This window comes from Neofelis nebulosa, chromosome Y, assembly GCF_028018385.1.
Source record: "Neofelis nebulosa isolate mNeoNeb1 chromosome Y, mNeoNeb1.pri, whole genome shotgun sequence".
In the NCBI taxonomy this organism is placed as follows: domain Eukaryota; kingdom Metazoa; phylum Chordata; class Mammalia; order Carnivora; family Felidae; genus Neofelis; species Neofelis nebulosa.
Window position 1 is genome coordinate 7,334,589 of NC_080801.1, and position 13,711 is coordinate 7,348,299.

General features: G+C 39.2%; 1 protein-coding gene across 1 annotated transcript in view; it reads left to right on the plus strand.

Moving 5' to 3' along the window:
- The window catches only part of LOC131503504 (eukaryotic translation initiation factor 1A, X-chromosomal), a 124,115-nt gene extending 110,684 nt beyond the window's left edge, over window positions 1-13,431 (plus strand). The window contains exon 8 of the mRNA XM_058714962.1: window positions 5,897-13,431. The gene's annotated coding sequence lies outside the window, so the exon portion shown is untranslated. The remainder of the gene's footprint in view (window positions 1-5,896) is intronic.
- The last annotated feature ends 280 nt before the right edge of the window (window positions 13,432-13,711 follow it).

A 13,711-nucleotide genomic window follows, 5' to 3' on the forward strand; every position in this document is an offset into this window, starting at 1 on the left:
TGTTACTTCATTATTGGTGTATAGAAATGCAACTTATTTCCATACATTGATTTTTGTATCCTGTGACTTTGCTGAATTCATGTATGAGCTATAGCAGCTTTTCGGTGGGGTTTTTCAGGTTTTCCATGTAGGGTGCCATGTCATCTGTGAAAAGTGAAAGTTTGACTTCTTCTTTGCAATTTGTATGCCTTTTCATTTCATTTTGTCATCTGATTGCTGATGCTAGGACTTCCAACACTATGTTAAACGACAGTGGTGAGAGTGGACATCCCTGTTGTGTTTCCTTTTTTTTTTTTTTTTTTTAATTTTTTTTTCAACGTTTTTTATTTATTTTTGGGACAGAGAGAGACAGAGCATGAACGGGGGAGGGGCAGAGAGAGAGGGAGACACAGAATCGGAAACAGGCTCCAGGCTCCGAGCCATCAGCCCAGAGCCTGACGCGGGGCTCGAACTCACAGACCGCGAGATCGTGACCTGGCTGAAGTCGGACGCTTAACTGACTGCACCACCCAGGCGCCTCTTCCCTGTTGTATTTCTGATCTCGGGGGGAAAGCTCTCAGTTTTTCCCAGTTGAGGATGGTATTAGCTGTGGGCTTTTCTTATATGGTTTTTATGTTCCTTCTAACCCGACTTTCTTGAGGATTTTTATTAAGAAAGATGCTATATTTCGTCAGATCCTTTTTCTGCATCTATTGTCAGGATCGTATGGGTCTTATCATTTCTTTTATTTATAGGATGTGTCACAGTGATTGATTTTTGAATATTGAACCAGTCCTGCAGCCCAGGAATGAATCCCACTTCATCATGGTGAATAATTCCTTTTATATGCTGTTGAATTTGATTTGCTAGTATCTTGTTGATAATTTTTTGCATCGTGTTCATCAAGGATACTGGCCTGTAATTCTCCTTTTTTTTTTTTTTTTTTTTTTTTTTTTTAGTGGGTCTTTGTCTAGTTTTGGAATCAAGGTAATGCTGGCCTCATAAATGAGTCTGGAAGCTTTCCTTCCATTTCTATTTTTTGGAACAGGTAGAGAAGGATAGGTATTAGCTTTGCTTTAAATGTCTGGTAGAATTCCCCTGGGAAACCATCTGACCCATGACTCTTATTTGTTGGGAGATTTTTGATAACTGATTCAATTTCTTCACTGGTTGTGGGTCTGTTCAAGTTTTCTATTTCTTCCCATTTGAGTTTTGGTAGTGTGTGTATCAAGGGTGGAATTTGTCCATTTCTTTCAGGTTGTCAAGTATGTTAGCATATAATTTTTCATTGTATTCTGTGATAATTGCTTTTATTGGTTGTGGTATGTCTATTATCATTTGTGACTTTATCTACTAGGGTCCTCTGGTTTTTGTTTGTTTGTTTGTTTGTTTGTTTTTGTTTTTGTTTTGAGAAATATGGCTAGGGTTTTAACGATTTTCTTTATCTTCTCAAAAAACCAGCTGTTAGTTTCATTGATATGTTCTACTGTTTTGTTTTTGTTTCTGTTTTTGTTTTGTTTGATTCTAGATCATTTATTTCTGCTCTAATCTTTATTATTTCTCCTCTTCTGCTGGCCTTGGAGTTTCTTTGTTGTTCTGCTTCTAGTGCTCTTGGAGTTTGTATTTGGGATTTTTCCTGTTTCTCGAGATAGGCCTAGGTTGCAATGTATTTTCCTCTTAGGACTGACTTCGTTGCATCCCAAAGGGTTTGGAGTGTGGTGTTTTCATTTTCATTTGCTTCCATATATTTTAAATTTTTTTTCTCCAAAGAATGAAATATGGCCTTTTGTAGCAACGTGGATGGAACTGGAGAGTGTGATGCTAAGTGAAATAAGCCATACAGAGAAAGACAGATACCATATGGTTTCACTCTTATGTGGATCTTGAGAAACTTAACAGAAACCCATGGGGGAGGGGAAGGAAAAAAAAAAAGAGGTTAGAGCGGGAGAGAGCCAAAGCATAAGAGACTGTTAAAAACTGAGAACAAACTGAGGGTTGATGGGGGGTGGGAGGGCGGGGAGGGTGGGTGATGGGTATTGAGGAGGGCACCTTTTGGGATGAGCACTGGGTGTTGTATGGAAACCAATTTGACAATAAATTTCATATATTAAAAAAAATAAAAATTAAAAAAATAAAATGCAAAAAATAAAATAAAATAAAATAAAATAAAATAAAAAAATAAATTTTTTTGTCCAATTACCTGGTTGACCCATTCATTGACCCAAATAGAATATTCTTTTACCCCATGCATTTGAAGGTTTTCCAAACCTTTTCCTGTGGTTGATTTCAACTTTCAGAGCATTATGATCTGAAAATGTGCGTGGTATGATCTCAATTCTTTTATACTTATGGAGGGCTGGTTTGTGACCCAATATGTGATCTATCTTAGAAAATGTTCATGTGCACTCAAGAAGAATGTATATTCTGCTGCTCTAGGGTGAAAAGTCCTGAATATATCTGTCAAGTCCATCAGGCCCAGTGTATCATTCAGGGTTATTGTTCTTTAGTGGTTTTCTGCCTAGATGATTTGTCCATTGTTGTAAGCGGAGTATTAAAGTCACCTGCAATTACCATATTCTTATCAATAAGATTGCTTATGTTTGTGATTTATTAATTTATATATTTGGGTGTTTTCAAATTATGTGCATAAACATTTATAATTGTTAGCTCTTCTTGATGGATAGACCCCATAATTATGATATAATGCCCTTCTTCATCTCTTATTACAGCCTTTAGTTTAAAATCTAATTTGTCTGATATATGTATGGTTACTCTAGCTTTCCTTTGACATCGAGTAGCATGATAGATTGTTCTCCATCCCCTTGCTTTCAATCTGAAAGTGTCCTCAGGTCTAAAATGGTCTCTTGTAGACAGTTTATAGATGGATTTTTTTAAATCCATTCTGATATCCTGCATCTTTTGATTGGAGCATTTAGTCCATGTACATTCAGCATTATTACTCAAAGATGCGGATTTAGTGTCATTGTGATGCCTGTAGATTTCATGCTTATAGTGATGTCTCTGGTCCTTTGTGATCTTTGCAACATTCCACTCACAGAGTCCCCCTTAGGATCTCCTGCAGGGCTGGTTAAGTGGTGATGAATTCCTTCAGTTTTTGTTTGTCTAGGAAACCTTTATCTCTCCTTCTATGCTGAATGAGAGGCTTGCTGGATAAAGGATTCTTGGCTGCATATTTTTCCTATTCAGCACATTGAATATTTCCTGCCATTCCCTCTGGCTTGCCAAGTTTCAGTAGATAGGTCTGCTACTACTGTTATGTTCTACCCTTATAGGTTAAGACCCATTTGTCCCTAGCTGCTTTCAGAATTCTCTCTTTATCTTTGTATTTTGCCAGCCTCACTATGGTATGTCATGGAGAAGATCAATCCCTTTTAGGGCTGAAGGGAGTGCTCTGTGCCTCCTGGATTTCAATGTTTCCTTCCCCAGATGGTGAAGTTCTGAGCTATGGTTTGTTCAAGTAAACCTTCTGCCCCCTTGTGTTCTTTTTCTGGAACTCCTATGACACAGATATTATTACATTTCATTGAATCACTTAGTTAGTTAGTTAGTTAGTTAGTTAGTTAGTTAGTTAGTTAGTTAGTTAGTTCTCTAATTCTCTAACGCTCCCTTCATGGTCTAGTACTTTTTTAGCTCTATTTTCCTCAGCTTCATCTTTTTCCCTAATTTATCTTATACTTCACTTAATCTCCCCTCTGCCCCGTCAATCCTCACTCTCACTGTATCTAGTTAATTTTTCACCTCATTTACAGCATTTTTAAATTCTTCATGACTGTTTCTTAGTTCCTTGGTCTCTGCAGTAACAGATTCTCTGCTGTCTTCTGTGCCTTTTTCAAGTCCAGCAATGAATCTTGTGACTGTTATTCTAAACTATTGATTAGATATATTGTTTTTATCTGTTTTGACCAATTCTTTAGCTGTCATATCTCCCTGGAATTTCTTTGAGGAGAATTCTTCCATCTCATCATTTTGGCTAGTTTTCTGCCTCTAATGTGTTTTAGCAGCTTGTTATGTGTCTTGCACCCTTGAGCACTAACTATTATATTAAAAAGGGGTCATACACTGTCCAGGGCCTGGCCCTTCAGGAGGTGTTTTGGGGTGTGCTATTTGCTCTCTGTTGTTGTGACTCTGGTTGCTTTGTCTCCCTACGCAGAATGAAGGTTTGGACCCTACATCAGGTGTGCTTTGACTTCTTCACTGAAGTAGCCCTGGGGGGAAGAGGAGGCAGAAAGGGGATAGTGATGGTGGAAGAGGTCTTGTCCCATACAAAACAATGACAGGGGCAGAGGAAAAGGAAAGAAAATACAACTGACTAGGCAGAGAACTATATGGCCTATCTAGGGACCATAGAGAGGAAAATAAAAAAGAAGGAGATAAAACAGGCGTAAAGAGAACAGATTAAATATGTTTGCATAAACAAGCCAATAACCAGAATAACCAGACTAGAGAAGGGAAGAAATAAGAAGAAGAAAGGAAGAAAAAACATATACATATATATACATGTATGTGTGTGTGTGTGTGTGTGTGTGTGTGTATGCATATGTGTGTATATATATATATGTATATTTATGTATGTGTGTGTATATATATATATATATATATATATATATATATATATATATATATATATACATATATATACATAAAATAAGAATTGTCCAAAAAGTAAATCAGAAAATGCAAAACCATTGGGTGCCATGGAACCAGTGCTAGTCTGGGGAAGCGACTGTCTGGCTCAGTCAGTGTCAGTCTTGCTCTGTTACATACGCAGTTACCAGGTGCAGAGGGGCCTGATTTGGGGTAGGTGGGTTCCGCCTCCACTGTGGCCCTTTGTCCCTTCCATGAAGCCCCACTTTGTTGGTGACAGGGAGAAAAGTGGTGACACCCGTCCCCTCTCTGGACCAGGTATCCCAAACCACTGTGATCATGGTGTCCTCAATGTGCTGCACAGGCATGAGTGGACCATTATTTTATTTTATTTTATTTTTTTGCTCCAATCTCCTGCGCATCCCAGACCCTTGACCGGGATTCAAGCCCTGATGTCTTAAAGGATCCTGCTCAGTGATCTGGTTCCTGACAGTGCCATGTGGGCATGAATGAGGTTGTTTGTCCCACTCTACTGACTCCTCTGCCTCCTGGGTGCTTGGCTGGGATTCAAACCCTGATGTCTTAAAGCATCCTCCTCTGTGCTCCCCAGTAATGGGGAGGTGCTGCTCTGCCCTGCTGATAAGGGGCCTCTGGCCAGCGGGTGCAGGCAGGGATCTTTGTCCTTGCAATGGCTGTAGACCTTCTTTCCATAGCACTCAGGGAGGAGACGGCTTTCTCCGACGAGGGACTGCACCTCTCAGCTAGTTACTGAGCCCAGGGCTGGCTCTCTGGATGCACAAAGAGGGCAACCAGCCCCAGTGTGGAGAAAGCCCGCAGTTAGAAATTTGATTTTTTCTGTTTTTGTCTGATTCCCATTTGGGGTTTTCTCTTGTCCAAATTCAATCCTACATTTCCACAGCCTCTGTTTCTCTTCCCTTTGTCTCTCCACAGAACGGGATCCTTCCCCTCCGTGCCTACACCACCTCTTTTTTCTCCCAGTTCACAATCACACACCTATGGCCCGCCAGGGTGTCCCTGTGGGAATGTCTCTCTCACTCTGTAGTCCAGGCTCTTGGAATTCAAAGATTCAAAGTCCTCTGGCCTCAACACTGGTGTGTTTAAGGAATGAGGGAATTTTAGGTCCCCCTACTTCTCCGCCACAAACACTTTATTTTGGATAGCATATCATGTACCTTATATCTGCCTAGTTAATGTTTATTGTTCTTTTCTTTTGTCTTGGGAAGAGGTTTCCTAGATTGGAGATTTTGTTTTTAATTATGTTCCTCTATTATGTGTTATGTTTAACCTGCAGACTAAATGAAAAGGAACAGAAGATGAGAGAAGAGTAAGCTTGCAAAATGAAATAAGAGACGGGCATGGTCTAGTTCAAGGTAGGTGAGTAAAGTCCCTTATTTCAGTAAGAGTGCTTAGAGATTTCAGGTTGAAAATAAAATCAGTTACTTTGAACATAATTTAAAACCATAGAGCAGCAAATTAGGAGCAGCTCCAACACTGCTTTTCAGCTGTTTCTACTTCTCCCATTCTCTGCCTAAACCCAAATATTTTGTAATAACGACATCTGCCATAAATCTGGGTGACTTCCAGGTTTGCTTTTCTGGAGACTTGAGGCTAGAGCTTATTTTGAAATTGAGAAAAGAAGAAATGGTAGTGAGCACTGGGGTTGGAAATGGTTAAACAACACTGGAGTTAACAGTTAGTAGAAGGATGAACTGTATAATTTTTAAAGCTAAATCTCAACTAGAGTAGCACAAATGACCTGTATTTTGTTATTCAGATGTTCTGGGGGCACAGACTATGTGAAAATAAACAAGTGTACTTATCATACCTAACTCCTGCTCTGTGACTGTTTTCTTTAGCTTTACACTTTATTATTATTTTTTAATGTTTATTTATTTATTTTGAAAGAGAGAGAGAGAGAGAGAGGAAGAGCACATGTCGGGGAGGGGCAGAGAGAGAGGGGTGAAAGAAATCCCAAGCAGGCTATGAATGAAGTCATATGATATTTGTCTTTCTCTGACAGACTAATTTCACTTAGCATAATACCCTCTAGTTCCATCCATGTAGTTGCAAACGGCAAGATTTCATTCTTTTCCATTGCCGAGTAATACTCCATTGAATATATATACCACATCTTCTGTATCCATTCATCCGTCAATGGACATTTATGCTCTTTCCACACTTTGGCTATTGTTGACAGCACTGCTATGAACATTGGGGTGCATGTGCCCCTTTGAACCAGCACACCTGTATCCCTTGGATAAATACCTAGTAGTGCACTGGTGCTGGGTCATAGGGTGGTTCTATTTTTAATTTTTTCCAGACTGGCTGCACGAGTTTGCATTACTATCAGCAGTACAAAAGAGATCCTCTTTCTCCACATCCTCGCCATCATCTATTGTTGCCTAAGTTGTTAATGTTAGCCATTCTGACAGGTGTGACATGGTATCTCATTGTGGTTTTGATTTGTATTTCCCTGATGATGAGTGATGTTGAGTATTTTTTCAACCACAATCGGTTGTCTTCTTTGGAGAAGGGTGTATTCACGTCTTTTGCTCATTTCTTCACTGGATAATTTGTTGTTTGGATGTTGAGTTTGATAAGTTCTTTATAGATTTTGGGTACTAACCCTTTATCCCATATGTCATGTGCCAAATATCTTCTCCCATTCCATCAGTTACCTTTTAGTGTTTTTTTTTTTATTGTTTCTTTTGCTGTGCAGAAGCTTTTTATTTTGATGAGGTCCCATTAGTTCATTTTTGCCTTTGTTTCCCTTGCCTTTGGAGAGGTGTTGAGTAAGAAGTTGCTGCAGCCAAGGTCAAAGAGGTTTTTACCTACTTTCTCCTTGAGGATTTTGATGGCTTCCTGTCTTACATCTATTTTGGTCTTTCATCTATTTTGATTTTATCTTTATGTATGGTGTCAGAAAGTGGTCCAGGCTCATTTTTCTGCATGTCACTCTCCAGTTTTCCCAGCACCACTTGGTGAAGAGAGTGTCTTTATTCCATTGGATTTCTCTCCTTCTTTGTCCAAGATTAGTTGGCCATAAGATTGGGTCCACTTCTGAGGTCTGTATTCTGTTCCATTGTTCTCTGCTCAGTTTTTGTGCCAATATCATACAATCTTGATGATTACATTTTGTAATGCTCTTGAAGCCTGGGATTGTGATGCCTTCAGCTTTGGTTTTCTTTTTCAATATTCTTTGGATATTTGGGGCCTTTTCTGCTTCCATACAAATTTTAGGATTGTTTATTGTAGTTCTATGAAGAACGCTGGTGCTATTTTGATAGGGATTGCATTGAATTATAGATTGCTTTGGGTTTTATTGACATTTTAACAATATTTGTTCTTCCTATCCAGGAGCATGGAATATTTTTCCATATTTTTTTGTGTGTGTTTTTCAATTTCTTTCATGAGCTTTCTATAGTTTTCAGCGTATAGACTTTTCACCTCTTTGGTTAGATTTATTCCTAGGTATTCGGTTTCTGGTGCAATTATAAATGGTACCGATTCCTTGATTTCTCTTTGTGTTCCTTCATTGTTGGTGTATACGAATGCAACCAATTTCTGTGCATTGATTTTATATCCTGTGCATTGATTTTATATCCTGTGACTTTGCTGAATTCATGGATAGTACTAGAAGTTTTTTGGTGGGATCTTTTGGGTTTTCCTTATAAGGTATCATGTCATGTGCAAAGAGTGAAAGTTTAACTTCCTCCTGGCCAGTTTGGATGCTTTTATTCCTTTTGTGTTGTCTGATTGCTGAGGCTATGACTTTCAATTCTATTTTGAATAACAGTGGAGAGAATGGACATCCCTGTTTTGTTCCTGACCTTAGGGGGAAAGCCCATCCATTGAGGATGATATTAGCAGTGGATCTTTCATATATGCTTTTATCTTGAGGTAAAAGATCAGATCTTGAGGTCTGATCATTCTATACCTACTTTATTGAGGGTTCTTATCAAGAAAGGATGCTGTACTTTGTCAAATGCTTTCTCTGCATCTGTGGAGAGCATCATGTGGTTCTTGTCCTTTCTTTTATTGATGCGATGAATCACATTGATTGTTTTGCAGATGTTGAACCAGCCCTGCATTCCAGGTTTAAATCCCACTTGGTTGTGGTGAATAATTCTTCTAATGTACTGTTGGATCCAGTTGGCTAAATCTTGTTGAGGATTTCTGCATCCATGGTCATCAGGGAAATTGGTCTGTTGTTCTCCTCTATAGTGAGGTCTTTGTCTGGTTTTGGAATCAAGGCAATACTGGCTCCATAGTATGAATTTGGAAGTTTTCCCTCCATTTCTATTTTCTGGAACAGCTTCAAAAGAATAGGTGTTAATTCTTCCTTAATGTTTGGTAGAATTCCCCTGAAAGCCATCTGGCCCTCGACTCTTGTGTTTTGTGGCATTTTTAATTACTAACTCAATTTCTTTAGTGGTTATGGGTCTGTTCAAATTTTCTATTTCTTCCTGTTTCAATTTTGGTAGGTTATACATTTCTAGGAATTTGTCCATTGTTTTGAGATTGCCCATTTTATTCGCATATAATTGCTCATAATATTCTCTTATTATTGTTTGTATTTCTGCTGTGTTGGTTGTGATCTCTCCTCTTTCATTCTTGATTTTATTTGGGTCCCTTCCTTTTTCTTTTTGATCAAACTGGTTAGGTGTTTATCAATTTTGTTAATTCTTTCAAAGAACCAGTTTCTGGTTTCACTGATCTATTCTACTGTTCTTTCAGTTTCCATAGCATTGATGTCTGCTCTAATCTTTCTTATTTTCTGTCTTCTGCTTGTGTGGGGGATTTAGTTGCTGTTCTTCTTCCAACTCCATAAGGTGTAAGGTTACATTTTGTATCCGAGACCTTTCTTCTTTATGAAGGCCTGGATTGCTGTATACTTCCCTCTTATGACTGCCTTTGCTATGTCCAGAGGTTAGGGGCTGTGATGTTATCATTTTTATTGGCTTCCGTGTACTTTTTAATTTCCTCTTTAACTTCTTGATTACCCATTCATCCTTTAGTAGGATGTTCTTTAGTCTCCAAGTATTTGTTGTCTTTCCATATTTTTTCTTATCGTTGATTTCAAGTGTCATGGTGTTGTGGTCTGAAAATATACACGGCATGATCTTGATCTTTTTGTACTTCTTGAGGGCTGATTTGTGTCCCAGTATGTGGTCTGTTCTGGAGAATGTTCCATGTCCATGGAGGAGAATGTGTATTCCGTTGCTTTAGGATGAAATGTTCTGCATATATCTGTTAAGTGTTTCTGGTCCAATGTGTCATTCAAAGCCAGTTTCCTTACGGATTTTCTGTTTAGATGATCTCTCCATTGCTGTAAGAGGGTGTTGAAGTCCCCTACTATTATGGTATACTATCAATGAGTGTCTTTATGTTTTTGTTTAATTGATTAATTGATATGTAGGTTCTTCCACATTTGGAGCATAACTGTTTACAATTGTTAGGTCTTCTTGGTGGATAGACCCCCTAATTATGATATGATGCCCTTCTTCATCTCTTGTTATAGTCTTTATTTCAAAGTCTAGATTGTCTGATATAAGTATGGCTACTCCAGCTTTCTTTTGTCAAACATTAGCATGATAGATGAGTCTCCATCCCCTCATTTTCAATCTGAAGGTGTCTTTAGGTCTAAAGTGGGTCTCTTGTAAACAGCATAGATGGATCTTCTTTTCTTACCCATTCTTTTCTTACCCATTGTCTTTCGATTGGAGCATTTAGTCCATTGACATTTTGAGTGAGTACTGAAAGATATGAATTTATTGCCATTGTGTTGCTTGTAGAGTTGGCATTTCTGGTGGTGTTCTCTGTTCCTTTGTAGTCTTTGCTGCTTTCGGTCTTTTTTTTCCTTTTTTCCATCTTTTCACTCCTTAGAAAGACCCCTTAAAATTTCTTGCACTGCTGGTTTAGTGGTCACAAAATCCTTTAATTTTTGTGTGTCTGGGAAACTTTTTATTGCTCTTCTATTTTGAACGACAGCCTTGCTGGATAAAGAATTTTTGGCTGCATATTTTTCTGGTTCAGCACATTGAATATATCCTGACTCTCCTTTCTGGCCTGCCAAATTTCTGTGGATAGGTCTGCTGTGAACTTGGTCTGACTTCCCTTGTATGTCAAGGACTTTTATTCCCCTTTACTGCTTTCATGGTTGTTTCCTTGCCAGAGTATTTTGTGAATTTGGTTATGTTAGGCTTTGTTGATGGTCAGTTTTTGTTGAATCTAATGGGAGTTCTCTGTGCTTCCTGAATTTTGATGTCTGTGTCTTTCCCCAGGTTAAGGACGTTTTCCACTATGACTTGCTCACATAAACCTTCTACCCCCTTTTCTCTCTTCATCTTCTGGGAATCCTATGACTCTTATGTTCTTCCTTTTTAATGAGTCACTGAGTTCTCTTATTCTTATATCATGCTCTTTTGCCTTAGTCTCCCTCTTTTTTTCTGCTTCATTGTTCTCCATAAATTTCTTCTCTGTATAGCTGACTCGCTGCTCTGCTTTATTCATCTTTGCCACTGTGGCATCGATTCAAGACTGCAGCTCAGTTAGAGCATTTTTTTTTATTTCATCCTGATTAGCTTTTACTTCTTTTATCTCCACAGAAAGGAATTCTAATCTATTCAACCCCCACTAGTATTCTTTTTATTATGATTCTAAATTCTGTTCAGTCATCTTGCTTGTATGTATGTTGCTGAAATCACTGGCTGTCATTTTTTTCCTGTTCTTTCTTTGGGGTGAATTTCTCTCTTTTGTCTTTTTGAAGGAAGAAAAGGAATTAATAAAGTTCCAAAAATAAAAATTAACCAATTTTTTAAAAACCTAAAAAATCAAATAACGGATACCAGATCCTACGTGTGTTTTGGTCTGTTTGTTGAAAGACACTTGAGAGATTAAAAAGGGAAGATAAGAAAAGAAAAAAAGGCGGGAGGGGCGGGGGGAAGGAGACGTTTGAAAAATTTTTAAATGCATAGAATAAACTAGATTAAATGAAATGATTGAAGTAAAATGCAATATAAAAAATTCACAAAAAAGTAAAAATGTAGCAGAAAAAATTAAAGAAAAATCATTTTAATAAAAACGGAATATAAAAATAATTTTTTTCTCTTTCTGTATTCAAGAATAAAAAAAGAAAAGGAAAAGGAAAAAAAATGATTAGGTGGACCAGTGAACAGAATCAAATATGATTGGAATTACATTCGGTTTCCCCTAGAAGTCAAACCATGAACCACTTTATAGTCTGTAAACTAAGCAGGCGAGAGACTGGTGGTGTTCCTCAAGAGCTTGGTTGGTGTGGTTGGGCAGGGCTTAGTGTGACGGTTTGTTCTCCACTAGACGGTGCTGCTTAGCTTACTGGGGTGGATTGTTGTGGCATGTATAGGCATGTATGCACAATGTGTGGGAGGAGTGAAAATGGCCTCACCCAGCTACCCAGTCTCTAGTATCAGAACTCTGTGCTCTCCCCAACTGGCAATCATGCACCCCTCCTTTGTCTCCAGTTTCCATCCATTCCCCACTTCTACACTTTCCATGACCACGCGGTCATGCTGTCAAGCAGCACCTCCCTCCTGAGTTGTACCTCAGATGGGGATGTTTCCCCATTCTCACTTCTGAGGGCCTGTGGCTTTGACCTGTTTGGACTCTCTGTGGAGGGTCTCGCTGAGCAATGGTGGGCGCCCCTCTGCCCCCAGGAATGTTTGGGAGACTGTGCTGCTGCTGATGCCCAGATACTGCAGCTGGGCACCAGCCCGTCCCAGAAGAAGTTCTGTGATCATTGTAGCAGCAGCAGCATTTCAGGGATTGTGGCAGATCATAGCACACATCTGGCACCAGGATTCACCCTTAAAGTCCTTGCTCCAGTACCAGTGAATGTGGCCATTCTCTGAGATCCACTGGGACCTTTACCTGTGGGGAGGCCTCTATGAAATGTCTTCCCAACAGGGAAATGCCTTTCCCCCTGTGGCCTCTCAGGGCTCCACTCTCTGCTCCCAGGGATTCGCCTTTCCCACCAGAGCTCCGTCAGGTATTGAGCTGTGGAGGTTCAGACTCTGTGCTCCCCCTGTTTACAGAGTCCTAGTGGAAATTAAACCCTCTCCTTTCTCTTTTCTCCCTTTTTTGTTCAGTCCCTGTGGCTGTGTCCACTCTTCCTTTTTTTTTTTTTGTCCTGCTGCTTTTGGAGGGCGGTACTTTTACCATACTCCCCCGTCCCCCATCTCCACCCTCTCTCCTCAAGCAAAATCAGCTCCCTGCACTCCGAGGCTTCTCTCCCTCCCAGTTCACCTCTCCATGCCACGTACCTGCTGAGTTTTGTGGTTCAGGTTGTGCAGATTGATGTGTTAATCCTCAAGTCAGTTTTCTAGATGTGCAGGATGGTTTAGTGTTGATCTGACTGCATTTTGGGTACGAGAGAAGCAAAAAAACTTCCATGCTGTCCCACCACCTTGGTCTTTCCCCCAGTCTTCGTTTTAAGGTCAGTTTTGTTTGATATAATTATTGCTATCCAAGCTTTCTCTTGACATCTGTCTATATGATAAATATTTCTCCACCCCTCACTCTCAGTCTGCAGATGTCTTTACGTCTGAAGTATGTCTCTAGTAGGCAACAGGTAGGTTAGTCTTATTATTTTTTAATACATTTTGTCATGTTGTATCTTTTGATTGTAGTATTTAGTCAATTTACACTCAAGGAAATCATTGAGAGATATTTAATTATTGCTGTTTTGTTATTTGTTTTGTTTGTTTTTTTGGATCTGTTTCTTTCCTTGCAGTCTTCTCTAGTGATGTTTGTTTTCTGTAATGATATGCTTGGATTCTTTACTCTTTTTTTTTTTTATATCTCTGGGTTTAAAAAAATTAGTGTTTAGTTTTGAGAGAAAGAGAGAGAGAGAGAGAGAGAGAGAGAGAGAGAGAGAGAGAGAGAGGCTGCATGAGAGGGGAAGAAAAAGGGGGGCATAGAATCCTAAACAAGTTCCAGCCTCTGAGCTGTCAGCTCAGAGCATGATGGGCGGTTTGAACGCACAAACTGTGAGATCATAGTCTGAGCCAAAGTTGGCACTTAACCATTTGAGTCACCCAGGCACCCCTTTATTACTGGTTTTTAATGT